We start from the raw sequence: 22,601 nt of genomic DNA on the forward strand, positions 1-22,601 counted from the left end.
TAAAGCCTATATATTATGTATATCATAATATATGGATGTAAATGATTTTTTTCTTATTAAAAAATTTAAGCAATATAAAAAAATTATATTTATAATAATTTTAAAATATGTGATTAACTTTAATTCTAGTTTATGTAAGTAAATAGATAATATTAAATCACGTTTTTAACATGAATATTTGTAAGTTCTATAGGAAATGATTTGATCGAGTGCTTGCAATTTGAAAACTACCCATTTTTAACCCGAGTATATACTTTAGTTCAAAAATTAGCTTTTTTGAATCTAAGTTTAATTTTAAAATTTCGGTTTAGGAGCATGGTATTTCGCAGTTCATCAATTCTCCTGTTCCCATATTTATTATATATACATAGTAGTAGTACTAGTAGTTATATTTTCTTGTTAAAAATGTTTTTCGTCCATTCAAGTATTACAATGCCTATTATCCAATTTTTAGACTCAGTCCTCCGAGTTAGTAACAATACGGACACGACGATTTAATATCTTACTACGGTCTACGGTACACAATATAACGTCCAGACATTATTTAATGCATAGTTAGTTGCATAACGTCATAACAGTCATTATGTACCATTCGTGCGGTTTGCAATTTTATTCGTCTGAGTTCAATTTTACGCAATTGTGCTAAATTGAATCTTTTGTATAAATATGAAGAAATCATATAAGTACCTACTTTGAGACTTGAGTAATAAAATAAAAATAATAAACCTAAACGCGAATAATGAATTAACGACCCGCAATGAAAATGGTGAACATAATTTAATAACGAATATAACAAACGTATATGTAATGGAAAATAATGGTGACAATAGTATTATTTACTACGCTCAAATATTAAATTAAAATGATTATAATATCATTCCTAATATGTTAACTAGGCCGGTGAACTATACATAAATATAATAAACCTTGTAGAAATACAAATGTATTATACCTAGTGTGGAATCGTAGTTTTTGTTTCATTAATTGTGGGGCGACAATGCAAAACGTACTATTTGCGTTTTACATATTTTTCAGGAAAGGTCATTTTCTGCTGTGCATTAAATATTTGAGATATACATGTTGTGAAAATGTTTAAAAATAGATAAAAAACTATGAAATAAATTTCTGCAGGTAAAAGTATTTTAAAATGTATTTTTTGTACTTAAATATAACTTTTTAAATTTTGAATTGGATCAAAACGTACTATTTACAACAAATGGTACGTTTTGCTTTGATTAACCAAAATAGTACGTTTTGACCAATATTTTTACAAAACGTTCTATTTGCATAAATTACATTTTACAATAAATATAATTTAATATAATTATATGTTAAGAAATTAAAATACTTTGACTCAACTAAGTGTAATAATATTACACTTACTAGTTACTTATACTTATTCAATTAAGTTTATTTAAATTAAGAAAATATATAACATATAGGGAACCGATGGTAGCATCCATATAGGTGAAAGGAATACAAGTTAGGTATAATATATTTTAATAAAACACTTTTTTAATAACTTTTAATTAATAAAAACTAAAACAAGGTAAATAAAAGATTAAAGAACACTTAAAAAAGTAAAAAAAAAGAATAATATAATATCAAGTTTTAAATATTTAAAATGTAAAAATTGTGTAAAATATATTTAGACAATGTTCTTATAATTGAAAATTTTTAAAAATAAAACAACTAATAGGTACTGTATTATGATAGAATACATCTAGTTAAGTTATGAAGTATAATTAAGTTTTTATTTAGAAGTAATATCTATTAAGTACCTATTTATTAAGTTAATGATAACATAGTGTTGTTAGGAAAATAATATTTTGTACCTATCTACAATTAAATCAAAATATAGTTCTTAATGTACGTCATCCATCAGTATTATTTTAAAGTTTAGTCTTACATGTGATGAAGAAAATTATAAATTAAAATAAAAAAAATTAACTCAACATAATATAATATGCAGTAATTAAGTGCATTACATAATCTTTAATTTTAGTGTTAACTGTTAATTTGTAAAAAATCTATAATAATATATTCCTTTTCAAAAATAGGTTGTTTAAAAATAGTATAAATAATATGCTTAGAAAAATATATTCTTAAAATAATAATGAATTAGTGTTATATCCAATAAAAGCACTGTTGTATTTAAATAGTTTACCATACATATCTAAGAATATAAACAAAATAATGATACAACTTTTAACTGAATTAAAACCTTATATTTATAAACTTTAATTTAATTTAAATAAAGTAGGTGACTATTATAAAATACAAATACAAATATCTGATACCTGTAACCATTGTGCACATATCTTGTCATTAGATACAGCTTGTTGTGATTCATAATCATAACTTTTTTTTTTTTAATGAACTTACTGTCAGTGGTCCATGATTTGAATCATTGGCAACTAAAATAGGTATCTATAATATAATAATTAGTAATTATTATAATTGCATTAGAACAAAAATGTAGATGACTATTACTACTCTAGACAAAATATACATATAATAAATTAATAAGTTAGTATAAAATAGTAGTTTTCTAATAGGTTAGAAAACAATTTTTATAGGTGTAAGCATTACCTTATTTCTAGCAGTATTAAGAATGTTGATGCTCTACAGCTTCTTAGCATCAACTACCTGAAGATATGAGTTATAGAAATTAAAAAATAGTTATTGATTATTGTATTATAGAATTGGTAGTATACAAAATATTAAAAGTTTTTTCATGTTATTTTTTAAATAGTACAATAATATATATTGTTTTACTAGATGTATGTACCTACCTTGTTTTTCGCCTTGTCCATCATCAATTTTATTCTTTTCGACATGGTAAATTATAATAAATTATAATAATTATAAAAAACATTAAGTACCTAAATAGCAAGCTGCAAGAGTAAGGTACTTTAAAAATAGAATATGTGTTATCATAAATGAATTAATGAAATAGTTTCATTGATTAGACCTTATCACTAAGTTTTGGCGCGCATAATAATTAATGTTTCAAAGTTATAAACGATTTTTTTTTTTTATAATTTAGGTTAGCACGTAGATAATATGTTAAACAAAATACGTATATCATATATTAAATCTATATAATTTAATAAAATGTAACAATAAAAACAAATTTTAAAACACAGTCGTTTTTGTAAATAGTACGTTTTGCATCAATACATTTTTAGTCCTATACCGTGTACATTGGAAATAGTACATTTTGCATTATGAATGGAAATAGTACGTTTTGGAAAAATTGATGTAATTAGCACGTTTTGACAAATTTTTTTTTACTTTTTATTACGGAATCTATAGCAAATAGTACGTTCTGCATCAAACAGTAAATAGATCGTTTTGACAAAATGTATATTGTGCAAATAGTACGTTTTGCTTCAATTTACTATTTTAAAAACGGTTATTGAATGGGAAATAGTACGTTTTTACCTAATCTGATGATGCCAATCGATCCGCCGCCATTTCAAACATATAATTCAATGTATAACTCCATTTTGACAAAAATGCAAATAGTACGTTTTGCATTGTCGCCCCACAATTAGATATTAGTGAAATCATAATAAATTAAGTAAATATGCATGAAAAACAGTTGTGTGACTTTAGAAAAAATATTTTACTTCACGAGAATAACTTTTATGAAACTTATATTTATAGTGTGCTATAAATTGATAAAATACCCCATCACCATATATTCGAATTCTACACAAAATCTAATCATAAATGAATCATAACACTATGATAATAGATATAGATGAGAAATGATGAAGCTTACATTAGATAATCAACCATGTCAACCTTCCTGAAGAATATTTAATGCATTATAGAAACTATGATATCAAATAAGAGAAATTAATTTTGAGCCAAGAAACAGAATAATCCTGCTGACATTCTGCATTGATTTGAAATATAACTCAATCCTCGGAGGAGAATAGGATTGGAAAAATATTGTAATATTGAATCACAACTCTCACGTTTAGAATATATTATTATCACCATAGTCTACTGTCTATTTAGATTGCGTTCGTTGTGATACTAAAATTACATTGATTTAAATATAGGTGCTATATCTTTTATGCGAAAATCGATTGAATTGTAACAATATACAAATAATATATAGGTGCTTATTGTTTGACAATTGATTTTGAGTGTAGTAATAATATAATACTTAACTTTAGACCCAATATTACATTTTTGTATGGTATTCATTCCATTGTCATAATTTTATTTGAATTATAATATGTGAAGTATAATCTCCCGTAAAAAACTCACATTACAAGTCTTTTTTATATGATATTCCATTGTATAGTTTATTCTATAAGTAATATGTATTGGAATATTGGATATATTATACAACTAAAGCACTATCTTTATTTCTTTGGAATTAATGTCCCTTAAGAAAACAAAATTAATATACAATGTATATTATATATTACATTAAATGTACTGTCGTGACAGTCGTAAATAATATAATAAGACCAATTTGAAATTTAATTTAAATTATATAGGTACTTACATATAATAGAGAGATATCGAGATATGTGTAACTAATAATTGAAAATGGAATTTAAACAGATTTTGAAATAAGTGACTATTTTATTTTAATCCAAGACTTACAATACTGCTTGTGGTGTGTTACGAAAATCTAAATATTTTACCCTTTAAACATGAGGTATATTACCACTTGATACACTCTAATAGCGAAGGGTCAAAATAAAAATACCAAGTTTTTCTCCAAGCCATCACAGGTATTTTTTGTAAAGGTATTTGGCGTATTTCTCCTCGAGTTGACCTAAATAGCTCATATTGTATCCAATACTGTTTATATTTTGACATGTTTTTAGATAAACGGCTCACTTAGACTTACGCCATGCTAAAAGTAAATTAATTACAGTTCCACCAAAGATACAAAAGAATCTACATTCTTTTGAATACATATTCAAAGATCAATCTTAACTGTATGCATTTATCATATAAAAAACACTGCTGTTGTCTATATATTTTATGGCATCAAAATATGGACAGCCTCAAACCTTCAAATTTACAAAAGAAAATAATGTTATCAACCAACAATATTTCATTTTATTGACAAAACTTTTCCTAAGGTTCTAGAGACTTTAGACTTATATAAGCATGTAATTAAGTAGTATCAAATTCAACCCAGCATCATTCATCAGCTACTATAACCAATCATCCAAATCCCCTCATTAGAGAACTCGACACAAACAATACACTTGAAAATTCATTTAAATACTAATAGCTCGCTGATGGTGCAGATATTTAAAAAAAATTAATACAAAAAATGAGTTAAATTTAAAAAAATATATATGTCACAATTGGGTTACTTCTTATTTCTGTTCTGGATCAAATCAAACCAGTATTTATAACTTAAATATTTACAGATTGTTTAAACAACCAATAAAAAAATAAAATAAAATATTGGTAGGTACCTATAGATGAAAAATTCATATTATATGTAATATATTTGATACACGCCTGAATGTATTATTTGTAATATGTATATATAATATATATACCTCGTATACATCATATATTGTATATTATGCGCAGCAATTAAATGTATTTTTTGTAATATTAATCTATGGATCACTGCGCTCTTTCATGTTTACCTTAAATATTTAAAAGTTACGACTAATAATCGTAAGTATTAATTAACAAGGCATAAATTAAAAAAAAAAAAAACTTGGTCAGCCAATAAAGAAATTAGCATGGTATGTTTACTATTACCATTCTATCTACTGTATGGTTGTCTTAAAAATGAGTTTTAAATAGCACAAATTTGTGATCGTTCAGCAGTTATACAAAAAATACAAACACAGTAATTAGGTAAGTATCTTCTCATATAAACTTGAACTTGGCAAGTAGCTATATTTAAAATGACTTGTAGTAATAGACAATATTGTAGTTATATAGAAATATGCTATTTGTTAATACATAATTTGCGTTGGTGATAAAAACCGGTATGATTACAAGATTTAACAACAATAATACAGCGAAATTCATTTGACGGTACGAAAAATAAAGTTAAAATTTACAATTTATAAATATACACCTGCATTTGTAAAAAAATATTATTAAATCATACAAGCATAACATATAAAATACCAATCGTAACGTTACTGTCAAACGATAAGTAGCAGTTATGAATACGATTAGTATAAATTGAATTTAAAAAAAAAAAATAAATAATAAAATGTGCCCATAGTATGGGTTTAGACTGTGCGTTCAACGCATTTTTGTGAATATATATATTTTATATTCTATGATTTATGAATATTATATTATATTATACAGATACGTCCTACTTAGTAGGTATATACATATAGGTACGCGTTGTAATAAGTGGACGAAAAAAAAACCGGACCAATAATGAATTTAGTATATTAATATATACACGTTTAAAAGATACATATCATTATATGAACGAATAAATTTAAAGAACGAAATATTATAACGATAATGATACGCAGTTTACTCACACGTACATATTATTATAGAAGACGCACATAAACAAACCGGCATAATATAATAATAATATTGTATCGTGAAAATTATTAAAAATTCATTGCAAACCGTGAAATAATTTTCCGAGAGACGCGCGTACACCTATTATATGGGGACTACCTCTAACCTACCCACACACACACACACACACACACACACACACACGACCAGAGAATAATAGTAATAAAGATACTCACTACTCGCGTATATAATATTATAATATGTGAACAGTTAATCATCATCCGCGATGATGTGCAGTGTGATTCCACAGCAGCCGCATTATGCACCTTGAGTAATATCATGAAAACCATAATATACAATAGTAATAGGTAATAATATATATTAAACCTACTCGCTTTAGTCCTGTGTTGCATGCTGCAGCTGCACGTATCTACACGTATCCATTAGCGTGGCACAATATCTATGCGCATGCCGCGGTGCACGAATTCTCGTTTTCTATATAATAATATTATATACTATGGGTATGTAGGTAAGTTATTTCCAAAAAAAACTAATTATTTAATATGGCGCAAATTATATTTTAGTAATAATTATATTGTAATGCCTAATCATGATTCCGTTTTTCTTTCGGCTCGAAATCGGCGTGTACAAAAAACACACACGTGCACAAATAATAATAATAATAATATACTCACGGACGGATGCCTCAGCTATAATACTACCGCTGTAGCACAAATACGAGTACCTAACCTAACCGCGAATTTTGGTATACACTACATGTAGGATCGCATTATTAGACGAAAATTATTAGTAAAAAAAAAAAAAAAAGAGTGGCGGTCACTATTCAGCAGTATACTTAATCATGTCATATATGGATATATGTATACCTTTATAATATTATTATAGACGCGTGTATAATGTGATCGGTCGCCTGCAGAACGCGGTGACTTCAAGTGCCTTGCCTATATGGAAAATAAATTGGTTGAAATGAGTAATGGATCGCTAGTAAAATATAAATGATATAGTATCATACGCCTGCGTTCGTTTATTTATTATAATACGTATAATACCTACTACGTATACATTGCAAACAGCAGTTGGAAAAATTATTGCGTTTGTCGGTTTTTATAATGATGACGATTGGACTGCCGCGGGTTGGATAGATAAAATCTAGGTTTGAAATGTACATATTTTTATTTATCCGTGATGAGTTTGAGCCGAACGGAAATTTGTATGCCCAGCGATATATTATATAATTCTATATATACATATATGTAAATACAATTAATAATATTGTGAGCGTGGCAGTTTTAGTCATATAATATTATAATATATATATACCTATACAAATGACAAATGCAAAACAAATTATAATGCAGTATATAATCGAGGTATCGCGACATTTATAAAATATCCCTATAGTGATTTTTCAATAATGTTATAAGTTAATATTATATAAACAGAAAATTAATTTTTCTATTATCAACAATATTATGTATAATAGTATGTAGTTGTTTTAAACGTCTGTAACAATAGACTTAAATAGAGCTCATCAATGATCACAAAAGTATACCTAGGTACCCATCTAATAATATAAATTAGTGATTTTAATATTAATGCTTTCAATTAAAAAATGCTTCTTTGTTTAATAGATAAATAAAATTACATATAACTTCATTACATTATATATTATACCCAGTATAATACATTTTTACCATATGTATAATCACGCCTATAAGAAAACTATTGAGGTAATAGAATATTAGAATAGAACATTTCGGTCAAGAGATGCCCAGTAACTAACCACACCATACACACAATTATTCATAGTATTCAGTACGGAACGGTTTCCAAAAACTGAATTGTATTCATTGGTCGAATTAATGTAATTTTTGTTACTTGGAACTTTTTACCAGAAAAACGCGTGACCAATGAGATACGATCATTATACTACGTGTAGAGTACGAATAATCAAGACCTATACCATAATATTTAAAAATCAAAAATGTTTGGTTAATCGAATGTCACATTGATATAATATTTTACACGTTATAATAATATTGAGTTTACGAAAATCCGACAATGACTGCAACCAGTGGTGGATATTCAGGGGGTAGTGATGCAAGAAGAGCACGCCCTTTCTTATTTAGTTGAAAAAATATTTTCATATAATAATCATGAGAGCATAATAAGACGCTTTTCTAAGTCCCAAATTGTCGGCAAACCGCCCGTGGAAGTATGTGTGTCGTATATAAAGTCAATTTAAACTAAAAGGTTTGAAAATTCCATGAAATTTAATATCTATAAATAGAAAATTGGTACCAAGATAATAATTTTATATCTATATAGAAGTCATCAATATTATAATTATAAATGATGCATTTCTACAAGTTTACTTCTGATTATTATTATTATTTATAAACTAAAAGTAAATATTACATTCAAATCATTTTCAGGCAACGATATTCTTGGAAAATTCCTGGATCCACCCCTGAAAGCAACTACAATAATAGGTACTTAAACTATACCAGTTGACCACAATGGTGCTACCACATTAATTATATAGGTATATATGACAATAAGAGTGTATGCGCAGAATGCAATACATCCAGAGACTTACTTAGAAATTTTGGGACGCTGCATGCATAATATTTTGGTGTGACCTCCTAACTTAAACTATAAATTCAGTGTTTTGCTGTGATATTTTTTTTTGTATTCATTTTACTTTTAAGAATATATATATATAAATAATAAAAAGAATATAAATATTGCACACAATATTAGCTTTATAAGTCTATAAGTAATTATTTAATGTTGACTAGTATAAATAAAACGTGTATGACTGTTTTACAATAATATTTTACGAGCGCTCCCAATGATGTTGGTGCCCAGGGCTGCAGCCTCCCCTTATTCACCTCGAAGTAGAGCTCTGACTACGTCAACATTCACCATGCTTATATAGACATCATAACAATCATAATAATCATAATAACGCAATATATATTATACCCACACATATTTCCATTTACCCCGATTGATCCGATAAGAATCATGTCGTATAGTTCATGCGTGTATGACTAAATAAATTGACCCGAAATACAATAACATAAGATATTAATAAAGGGGTAGGCATATCTATTACTTATTTGTTGTATCCCCCCACCACCGCATCGTATACAATTGAAAGCATGTTATTCTATTCCATTATTTTTTTATCATTTATACAAAACACAATCGTACAAATAAATAATACATAAAATATATGCATTTTACTCACACTATTTTATATTGGTAATTTTAATGTTCAAATGCGTTACAAATTGTAGCATGGATAATAATTATTTTTTTTGGATAATTGTTAGTTTTATATCCGGTAGTTGAAAAAAAATGAAAACATAAAATCGCGTATTATATAGGTATGCTTTTATACGGCACCGAGGTAAATTTCGAATATATTTCAAATATTTACTTATATTCACGAAACGGCGAAACCCATACCCCTTCATTTCGTATGACATATACAGATTTAATGAAATAGCTGTATTTTCCGTGTGTGATTTTTATTGCCCGTTGACATGAATGCGTACATATATATTACACATACAATCCGGATTTTGATCTGATACACGGTTTTTATTATTATTATTATATTATTATTATAACCGCTACCCTCACCACTCGGCTTTTTTGAAAAGAAATCTCGCAACCCAACAAATTATACGGTTTTGTCATCATTATATATGTATTAATAAGTATAATAACACGCGGCGCTGTTGTAATTTCACTGTTATTTTATTTTACTGTCGGTTAAAGACATAAAGTATTCATTTTAAATTGCTTTTTCCCGTGTTCGTATTTATTTTAAAAATCTTTTTTTTTTTTTTGATTTTCCAAACATGAAAGTAAAAATTATTATTGAAATAATATTACCTATAAATATTACAGTTGCATATTTGTTCAATCAGACTATATGTTTTCACAGTTATTAAAAAAATAGAAAAATTAATAATAGATTTGATATAAATAATTTGATGTTTTTAATTATACAGTTTTTCTAAAAATCACAATGATACATCATCAAATTATTTTTTATTTCCTAAAGAAAAACTTATACAAAATTATTTATAGATAATTTTAAAATGAAGTGTCCTATAACTCTATCCTAGCTGTTTCGTGGCCGAATAAAATCCATTCTAATAACTGCCACACATACCTATTACCTACAATTTAATACAAAAAAAATTTTTAATTATTATAAAGCTTAGTAATTACATATTGTAACCTTACCTTGTTAATAATTACGCTGTTGTTGATTTTTAATATAACACGTACCTGTTAGTATATAAAATATCCTATACCTATTATAGCCATATTGGTACGCCACATATATAATTTTTTCCAACCGACCACGGTTAAGGTTAGAAAATATTTTATAAGCTTAATGATTTTAATACTTAAAACACTTTTATTTCACTACTAAACCCATTATACACCTGCTGTAAATACTCTCACATATATATATATAGATATTATAATAGTTTAATAAACAGTACCTATAAGTTGGTGTATATAAAACAAAATATACATAAAATAGGTGTAAGCTGCTAACCATTTATGTATATATACGTTATAATAAATACATACGTTGTGTATGTATATTTGTTTTTTAATAGTTTACGTCACACTTAGACCTACACATAAATACCAAATAATAAACTTTACACATGACGTTAAATACGACATTCAGCTGGTTTACGAAGTTTCACAATATGTATATTAAATGCCTAATAATACGGATGATTATAAAACGAATAAGTCAACGAAAATAAAAATCAAACAATAACACAATACGTATAACTCACACATACTTGCATATACAAGTATAATGTAGTGAAATCGTTCGGTTTCATATAACTATGCAGTATAATAGTATAAATTATAATAAAACATACTTTTAATCTTTTTATACGTATACATAATTGTATGGAGTTTTGGGGGGAAAGTTTTTATATTATAATCGAGCAATACAAACCATTTGGAGTAAAAATTTTTAACAAAAAAAAAGATAAAATTTTAAGGAAGTAAAATAATTATTGATGGGACTTATAAAAAATAACTTAGCAATATATAATAATCTAAAGTTCTCTCTAACTCTTTAAATTTCTTTCTGTAGGTTATTGCTATAATAACTTATTGGCATACCTGCAATAGAACTGTACCAAAAATGTTTAGTAAAAATTCAAAAATATTCGATCAAAAAGGTTCGGATTTCTAATGTGTATTATACGTTTCAGTAAAATATAAATAAACTAGTAATTTTAAATAGACCTTAATTATTGGCATCATTTGTGCAATACACAATTTTTATTTAATACCGATGTAAAAACATTTTATTATTATATATTACTAATATATTTTGGTGAGTGGAATCAGTAATATATAATAAAATCATTTTATAAGTTACAACATACGGTTAAACATTAAATGAAACGATGATGATGAATGATGATGTTTGTTAAATACAGAATGTCACGCACACAACGCGTGTTATTTGTAATTTTATTTCATGCGTATTATGATAATCAAAGATTTTCATTTGTACGATGTAAAAAAATAAAATATAACGTAAAATATACACAGATTATAATATAAATGCATATACACATTCACATACGGATAATCTAAAACGATACATTGCACTCAAAAACATAGTAGTGTGTATATTTGTATCCTATATGGCTATATGGGTTATATGATGTTACTGAAGTCATCAAAGCATAATGAAAAAAAATATAGGATACTTACATAATATATTTATATATATTTTTAAACATTCTGACCGCGTAAATCGTTACCCTCTGCGGTTAGTGAAAAACCTAAACAATGAAAAGCCCCATTTGGTGTTTTATAAAATTCCATTGTCGATTCGGTTAGCCAAATTGAAAACCATAGTATAGGATTGGATTTTTTTTTTAACGCGAATTGACTGATCGGAGACCGGGGTAAATACTTTTTATTATAACGTATTTTTTTTCATTTTGGGTTTTTTTTTTTTTTTTTGTTTCAATGCACGTATCAAAACCTTACAATATATAGGGTGGACGAGTGATTTATTCTAGGGTCGTGTGCGACAGACAAATTGCACGCATTGGTATATATAGTATATAACACGTATGTATGGTATACATATATATAAATATGTGTGTGTGTGTGTGTGTGTGTGTGTGTGTGTGTGTGTGTGTGTGTGTGTGTGTGTGTGTGTGTGTGTGTGTGTGTGTGTGTGTGTGTGTGTGTGTGTGTGTGTGTGTGTGTGTGTGTGTGTGTGTGTGTGTGTGTGTGTGTGTGTGTGTGTGTGTGTGTGTGTGTTTGTCAGGCATAAAAAAATCAACCCAAAACATTTGGCCATCGAAAAAAAGACCACAGCAAAGTGTATAGATAGGTATTATAATGAAAATAAAAAAGGCATATTGTTAAAATGTCCCTTGCAAGTTGATTTAAAATGTATAAACTCAAACCATCAGTCCATTACTGATTATATAATAGGTTGAAAAAATAATAATATCAAACCTTACTAATTACTGACATTAATGCTTTGACCTAGATTGGTGTAATAATTTAGATTTAAGTTTACAATTTTTCATTTGTATCAGCGTGATTTACTCATATTTTAGCATTTACCCGAATCCCATAATATCTCCAGGGACAATTATTTCAAAATAGTTTTTATAACAAAATAATTATATAATATTTTATAATCAATAGTATACTTAATTATAAATTTCACGCATAACTCTTTGTTTTCAAGTACATTATATATTTCCAATATGTATTTTTATAATATATACATATACCTATTACGTTATTAATAAATTCTATACTTGAATATATGTAATTTCAAGATAACATTGAAAACATTAAAAAAATTTATCTAATTCAATTTAAATGACGAAATAGCTAATTTAAGACGTAATATCAACGTTTATCAACGTTTTTAAAAATATTTTTAATCCCGTAGGATATACAAAACTATAGTTTTGAAAAAAAAAGTATGCATAGAATATTATTTATTGTTATCAATTTTAAGTTAAAAATTTTCTGCAGTTGTCATTCAGAAAAGCTTTTTAAAATATTTTTTGGGAATTTCCATGTATAAAATTAAAATGTTGAACGAATAATTAATTAGATATACCTAAGCGTAGACTTTGATGAAGAGTTGTACGCTAGAGGTACCTATACTGTAAAACATTGGTCCACGATTCCACTCAACAAAACAGTAAAACTTAATAAGATTTTACTCATACGTTATAGGTCATAACTAATTAATTATTTGTTAAAAATTTGATTTTTATACAATCCTGTTATATAAATTCATAGAAAAATATTTTAGTTTGAAATTAGAAATTATAGATGTACCTATGTTTATATCATTCAATAAAGTAAAAACATCAAAGTTTTCTCCATTTTGATCCGTTTCCTGGTATCCACTCATGATACTATGACTGTTGAAATCTTCCAAAACTATCTTTGTACCACAGTAATTGAAATTATTCGGGTTTTCAAAGGTGAACGCGATGTTTGGTGGTTTGTTAATCGAAGTGTAATTGTACAATATTACTTACCTCAATAGTTAGTATCTCGATCTGAGTGCTATATTCTGTTTTATACTGAATATTGCACTTCTATACTGTGAATATGGTAATTTAATTACTATAGATTCATTTTTGGTATTTTTAGCCCTACGATGGTCTCATTCCGGTATGTTTCTTGGATATATATAATACGTTACACCTTTGTGACTTACAAATTGAAGCAAGAACCTCAATTTTAGTCACAGAAAAGTCTTGGATATTTTGTGTTATCACATTAATTGCTGACAGAGGTGGCCCTAAAAAAGGCCTTATCGAGTTTGAATTCTTACGCGTTCTAGAATCGGTATTGGTAAAATTAGTTCGAGATATTTCATATCCTGGTATGGAATCATAAATCACGATGCATTGAACGCCACGTGCAAGCTCTTACCATGTCCACCATATGGAAGACATTAAATAGGTTAAGAGCAAGAGTATAGCTAAAACAAAAGCTAACATGATAAAATGGGGATACCGGAAAGAACTGAACATACTATGTGAATATGGCAAAGACCAATCAGATAACCACTTACTACAGTGCGCCCTATCCTAGCCCTGATGCATAATCGACGGCTTAGCTATTTAGCCAACGAAAAGCTTCTCACTGGTTAAAACAATATCATTATTTAAACATTTATTTTATATTCATATTTTAATTTTAACCTACTTTATTTTTAAATTACTTTATGTATTTATTAATTTAAAAACATACAGCCCCAGCACCGAACACGATAAGAAGAAAAAATAATAACATATAACAATTATAACTGCTTATAATATAAATATTTTTAAAAATGTCAAATGGTTTATAATTGTATATAATATTATTTATATGAGCAGAGAAGAATCTTTAATGTACCAAACCTAAGTAAAACCTCTTGCAGCTAAACACTTGTCTACCTACTGTCAAAATTACATAGAAACCAGAAATAGCCTAGGAATGTGTTAATCTCATCGTAGCCCTTAGCCTAATCGAAGACAACGTCAACAAAACCATCTCATTTTTTAAATTTACTGATATGTACAACTTAATATAAGAAATTCATGACATCTATAAGTAGCTAATATTTAATTTGTTGTAAGCTAATAATCTAGTATAGTTGATGGCGTACCATATGAATAACAAAAAAATAAAATAAAAGTATTATTTGAGTTTGTAAATTCCCCTTAATTGTGGCGATTATTAGCTATAACATTTCATTCTATGCAAGTGTTCGACTTTGAATGAAGTATAATTGATTTTATGCAATTTATTAAAATAATCCATTTATGTTCAATTTAGGTTCCTATTGAAATTCACAGCACATATTAATTTTTTCACAAAGGGATAATAAAAACAAACTGTATCAGAATTTGTAATTATTTATATTTTATACCGCTATATAGGTAGTGTCGATTTATTACCTTAGCAGTATAAATCAGGTACCTAAACAGAAGAATTGGGTGGCCAAAAATAAAAAATAAATGCTTAGCTTACAGTAGTTGTAACATGCGTTTTTACTGCATGTTTACCATTTAATCGTTATCAACTATACATTCGTCATTCACCTATTTCAACCATTTTATCTAAACAATCTCAACAAAATAAGATAAGTGGGAAGGTGAATAGTTGATTCATTGCAAATAAACAACTACATTAATTTATACTAACCTTAATTTTTGTCTCGCGGCATTGTTAGATTTTATATATGATATAATACAATACATAGCCGTTGATTAATAAATATAATAATATATTGACGAAAAATTGGTCAATTGACTATGCCCAGTGGGTCCACGAAAAAATGTTGGACCACCCTATTCAGTCACACCATACACACACACACACACACACATGCACACGTACGCACGTATACGCACTAATTTACGGTTTTTGGACGTCATCCCCGAGATTGTTAACAAATTGCTTATTCTTCGATTTGCGCCAGCCCCGTCGGCGTCGTATGTGAAATGAACCGAGACAAATTTTTCCCCACGCGCGTTTATATATATATATATTGTTTCGATTCACACGCAGATTCCCATTCTGAAGGATCCGCGGCGTTGGGCGTAGAGAAGGTAGTCGTGGTGGATATAGCAGGCGATTATTATTCGTCGTAGGTATAGATGTGTGTGTGTAGCATATATGAACGGCGCGGCGGTGTATCAGTGAGAATTATTGTACATGCAAAGAAAGAGAGAGAAAAAGAGAGAGAGAATCCCATCTTCAAAAATCATCAACACTATCATTGTCGTCGTCTTGGTGTTTTTTTGTTGTATTAAATTTATAACAAACACCAAAGCGGCGCGCACCGACAAAAAGCCTCGATCGGCTCACACACACACATCTTAAGGCGCATGCAATAATAATAATGATAATAATGTAATGTATTATTTGTTATTATACGGTGCGAATTGTGTGCGGAGTGTTACTAACCCAAAGGATGCCGCGCGCGCGAGGTGTTTGTGCAGTTAGAGTGTGTGTCGGCGACTGCGCGTGGTGTTAGACATATATTATTATTCACCAGCCGATGTTTACCGCGCGCCCCGGGGGGTTTCGTCGGGATTTTTATTTATTTCATTTTTTTCCACTACTAATTTCTTGACGGAACGACGCATACCTTCACGTATGTTATATATATATATGTGTGTGTGTGTGTGTGTGTGTATAGATACACTGCACGCGCTGTTATATCACATCATATTATATTATAAAGGTGTCAATGGGACGGGAAAATTGGCTGCCGAATATAATTATACCTGTATATACGTATATTGAATGTGTGTGTTTCCAGCCCTTTTGCGCGCGCCATAAGGACGAAATCGTCGTCGTCCTGCTGCTGCTTCGGTTATGTATAATAAGCGTATGCATATAATATGGTCCTGCTGCATCTTCACCGATAGGTTTTAAAATACGCGTTTACATAATGTTATATAGGTACATGGTACCTGCGGACTGCAGCTGAATATCGTCCAACTCATTAGTCACATGCAATCATATAGGTCTGCGATGTCGATGATTGGCTTATGTTTCTATAGCATCGTTGTTAGTTCCAAAGTCAGTGTTTCCACACCAAGGAGCAAGGCATGTACACGTTGCTGAGGATTCGCAAATAGCCGTCCCGGAGTAAAATTTGTATTTTCATTTGTAGGGAATAATGAAAAACTAATAATGAGTAATGACTGGTTATCGGATATCGACAAAGAATACAAGGGTTTAGACTTGAGCCGCTAATAGTATTCATAACATAATCGTTTCACGACAGAAAAGCACCATTTTGTCTTTCTGGATTGAAAAATATATAGAGAATAAGCATCTTGACTGATAAGTTCATACGATATTTTCCAGATGTTTCGAAATTTGGCAATAACAAACCATTCAACAAACGCCAACAAATCCATTCACTTCTAACGTATAGATACATTGCCAGATGTACACTTCATGAACAGGTAATCAATATAGACGATTCAAGTGTGAAAATTGATTTTAACAGTTGTAGTTTTTTGGAAAAGTTTTAAATAAAATACCAACACATTTATCTTGAAATTTTAAATGAAGCATTAAAAACCTTGTACAATCAAAACGGATTTGAGTGCTCTTTACTAATTCGAGCCAAATATAAAAAAATTGTCAAAAAAAAGTGCTGTCAAACTTCACGTTATAATCGTTAATTTCATTATATTATGTTCTATATACTATTATTTATATTTTATAATAATTTATTATTCACATTAATTAATTATTCCATAATATTAATTGCACAAACTATATATAATATATATTATCATCATATTACCTATTAATAATCAATCATTTTATTTATGTTTAGTAATTATATTCATCAATAAAAAAAATAGACATTTTGAATCCCTATTGTATAGTTTGTAAAGTAAACACAAAAAAAATTATATTTTTATTCAATTTTCAAGGGATGGACGTGAGATTTTTGAAAATCTACAAATGGGGCGTATCAATAGAAAAGATTTGGAACCACTATCCTAGGTGGATAGGTTATCAAAATTGTAAATGGCAGACGTCATTGTACACGTCCTTTTTTATGGATCGATTTAAAAAATATCTCAATTTCGTATCTATTACATTCCATGCTTTATTAATTTCCATATATGTTAATAAGTTATCCATTCATTTTTAATGGATGATTATTGATTTTAAATTAATATGGGTAAAAAATTCAAAAACTATTTCTTCAAAAAAAAAAAAAAGATGAGGAATTTTTTTTTAACTCTAATTAATGCAAATCAAAAATAACTTATGGAAAATTTTTAATTGCGATGATTATCAACCTACTAAAAATACTCAATTCTTATAATTTTTCGAACGATATGTTCAACCTAACTATCTTACATAATTATACGTACCTATACTACCAAATGTACCACATACAAAGGAAACATCGTATTTTATTCATATTTTCTTCACTCGGCCGTCAATATGTAATCAACTATCAACGCATGAAAATGTATAATTCATGAAATGTACAAATTTAATAAAGATTTTTGTCGGTGAATTATATTTACTTTCGTATAATACCCATAATGTATTATTTATTAGGGTCTCGGTGTATTATTTGAACGCAATGGCCAATGCATCATGAACAGTTTCTAAAGCCAACCGACCAAAATAAATGAAACATTTCTCTTTTCTTGTAGAATTAACTCACTCGTAGCTATAGTTTTTTTTCTATTTCGAGAATAATACTTATAATATACCTTCAGTTAGTTTTTTACAATTTATGTGTTACTTTTTCGACCAATTATTTGACTTCCCTTATATTATTTTATTATTATTTATTCATCACATATAAGTTGCACGCCGAGTATGCGAAATTGGAAATTTTTGTTGTAAATAACAACTTATTACACTTTATTATTATTTATATAATATCGTGGACATTTTTAATAAAGTATTTTAAAAAAATAACATAAATTTAAAACACTGGTGGATTTACTATGGATTATATTTATATACCTATATAAGTCCCTAGCTGCAGCACTAATATGTCGATATAAATTATAATGTACATTTATATTGTATAACGATAAAATGTATTGACGTTTGATTGAATTGAGTATACAATGCTATCATTCATACTATCATACAAAATAATTGTTTAGTCCATGTCCATTTGAAGACTTTTTACCGACAACATACAAATTAACTAGCAATATAAGAATACCACACGTGTTAAGATGATATATCACTCTTTTGATTCAAATTATTATTATTATTATTATTATTATTGTTACTAGTATTATTACAATACCGGTGTAATTTCAATAACGTTCCATAACAAACCATTAGTACGTGGACGTCGGACAGATTGAACCCTGCAGGCGGTTTTAATAGACATAACGTAAAATGTATTTTACATTAATTTATATTACAATATTACAGGTATACACACAAGTACGAAATCCGTGTATCTCTATATACTTGCTCTATGCTTTCTACTCATCCGCCTTATTATTGTGTTTATATTGTACGGCAATAAATTATATTTTATACAATATACCTACCAACATATTTTTTTAAATTTATATTTAATATTTTTAGAAGACTTTTAATACCTGGTACCTATAATAAGTATAATGGTAAAAAGTAAACAATCCAAAATATTTATTCTTCGATTTGTAAATTTGTAATATTAATTTAGAAATATTAAGTCAAATGAAAATATTATTTTAAGTTTTTTTTAAGCATAAAATATTATAAATAAAGTACTTTTTTTTTTAAATTTTATATATATCTTCAGCAACATGGGCCATAAAAAAATTAAGTACTATTCACTATTTTGTATCTCTATTTAGCTATATATTTACGTCATGTATGAAATCAATACCTAATACAGTCAAAACGAAAGATATTTTATTCATACGAGTATAGGTATTATAAAAATATAAGTAAATTAGTTATATGAAATGCTAAGTGGTAGTTCTTTATTAAACTAACGAGTTCGTTCATTATTTTTATATAAAAGCTTGAAAGTATTATTAATAATATAGGCACTTGATGAAATATGGACTTACTTAACTATTATAACCATATTATAATATTGTATAGGTAATCAATATAATAATAGGTACCTATTTATACACTTAGAATTTGCCATTTATATGTTGTAATAGAAATCATAAATAACTATATTATTAAGAAAGAAAACGTTTCAACCGTTATGGTATCATAACTTCGCAGTTTAATTTCAGTGCTTCTGAAAAAACTGCAATAGAAACAGATTCAATGATAAAATGTAAGCATAATTAATACATTTCACACTGAAAACTGATTGGCACTTTCACATTTAATTGCTAATATTTAACTAAAGCAACGTTTATCTATAAACTAATAGTATCCATTAATAGGTACTTTAGTACTTAATAGTTAATAGATATAAAAATGCACAGTCTCTGTATAAGTTAAAGTATTTGGTATACATATAATTTCCAGCGTAATATAATTTAATAAAACGAGTGAAAGTATTAATATTGAAAGTAAGTTAAAAAAAAATATTGATTCCCATACATATTTTCAAATAAAAGAGGTAACAATTTTCCTGAATGTTTTAATCCTGTTATTAAGCTATATATATCTACTATTTATATTATAGTTTATAAAGTAGGTGTATAGCTCAATAACAGGATTACATTCAGGAAAATCTTATATATCTATAATGTTACATATTTATTTATTTATTTTCACGTATTAACTTAACTGTTATTAAAAAAAAAATAAAGCTCAATTCTTGTTTAAATTGTATCAAAATAAATTATTTATCACAATAGTATATCCTTTTTCGTCTTATGATAAACGAAAATGTTTAATTGAATTATTCCATCATCGGATATTCTAAATATCTTGAAATTAAGTTTCGTTAGAACACTATAAAGTGTTGTTTTAGTTTTTAGTTTGATGTTAAATTCTATATTAGGGTTTTGAACATATTCACCCTCTATTGGCCATAATATATGACTAATACTTACCTACACCGCTACACTAGCTGTCTCGGTCTAGAAATGAATAATATTCAATTGAGACAAATGTAGAGCTGTACTCTAAATTTAAACATAATCCCATCTACTTAAAATTTCAACAAACTAAATGAGAATTTATTGAGAAAACGTGAACGTGAATAAAACATATTATTATGTGTTTTACATATACATAATAAATATATATCTATATAATATTATGTGACAGTTTTTCGATAGTGAATTAGGTTTAACTAATTATGTTGTATTCAGATGTGATCGTAATAGCGTTACTAGTAATTTTTATAGAGGCTCTCATTGCCATTCGTAATGATGTTGTCTGTGAATTATTACCTACCACAGCCAATACTGTAGACTCTACAGTGTAGAGCATTTATTTATAAAATTCCATGTTCAAAATGTCACCTTTGTTGTTTGTTCCGTTTACATCCCTCCTAATAGCCCAGCGCCTGTCTTTGAGTCTTTTATGTCAGCATTCCAGTCTACTACCTCTCTCAATCCTGGTTGTGTATTCATGATTTGTAGTGACTTCAACTTACCTGATACCTCATGGTCTAATGACGACTATGGCCTAATCTATATTGTTCATCTTCTAGCCCTAGAGTGCATTGTGTTTCTGATATATTTGCTTTTAATAATTTTTTTCAGCTTATTGGGATTTGTAATTACTTTGGGGGAATTCTTGATCTATTGTTTTCCAACAATTACAGTGCTTTGGTAGAAAAATCAGATGTTGTCTCTGTTCCAGGGACGTTCCTATATAATATAAGATCCACTCTCTGCTTTCCATTATAGTTGATATTTCGATGTTCCCTTGACACGGGAATTTTCCTATCTTTATTTAAGATTAGTTCAGTCACATCTGTACAAGAGACTGGTGTTAAGACTGATGTAAAGAACTAAAGAATTATAATAGACCGATTACTATCCAAAATCACATTGCCAAAATCTTTGAGCTGCTTGTCCTGAAGAGTATTCGGTCAATTCTATTTTAGTCGACGAACAATATGGATAGTTTTTCATAATTTTATACTGGAAGCCTTTGAAAACCAAACTCAGGTGGGTGTTATTTTTACGGATTTCTCCAAAGCGTTTGATCGTTTAGACCATAATATATTAATTGAAGTTTTATATAAAGCTGGATATGATGACCCAATTCTATCTTGGTTCAAATCTTATTTATCTGGTAGGGTCCAATCTGTTAAAGTCTTGGGATGTAAATCTGAAGCAGTCTACCTTCAGTTGTTTCTCAAGGGGGGCACTTATCCCCGTTGTAGTTTTCTCCATTGGTTAATGGTCTAAAATTGGTTATCCCTGATTCTAAGTTCCTTATGTTTGCCAACGATTTGAGAATTTTCAGCACAATTGAGTCTGTATCTAATTGTGTTACCCTCTAGAATGAACTCGATATGCTTGTTTTGTGGTTCAATTCTATGGGACTAAGCTTCAATGTAGGAAAATGCCAATCTATGTCTTTTGCCCGTA

The sequence above is a fragment of the Diuraphis noxia genome, unplaced genomic scaffold (genome assembly GCF_037042655.1).
Source record: "Diuraphis noxia isolate RWA-SAM2 unplaced genomic scaffold, SU_Dnox_SAM2 contig0003, whole genome shotgun sequence".
Lineage (NCBI taxonomy): Eukaryota > Metazoa > Arthropoda > Insecta > Hemiptera > Aphididae > Diuraphis > Diuraphis noxia.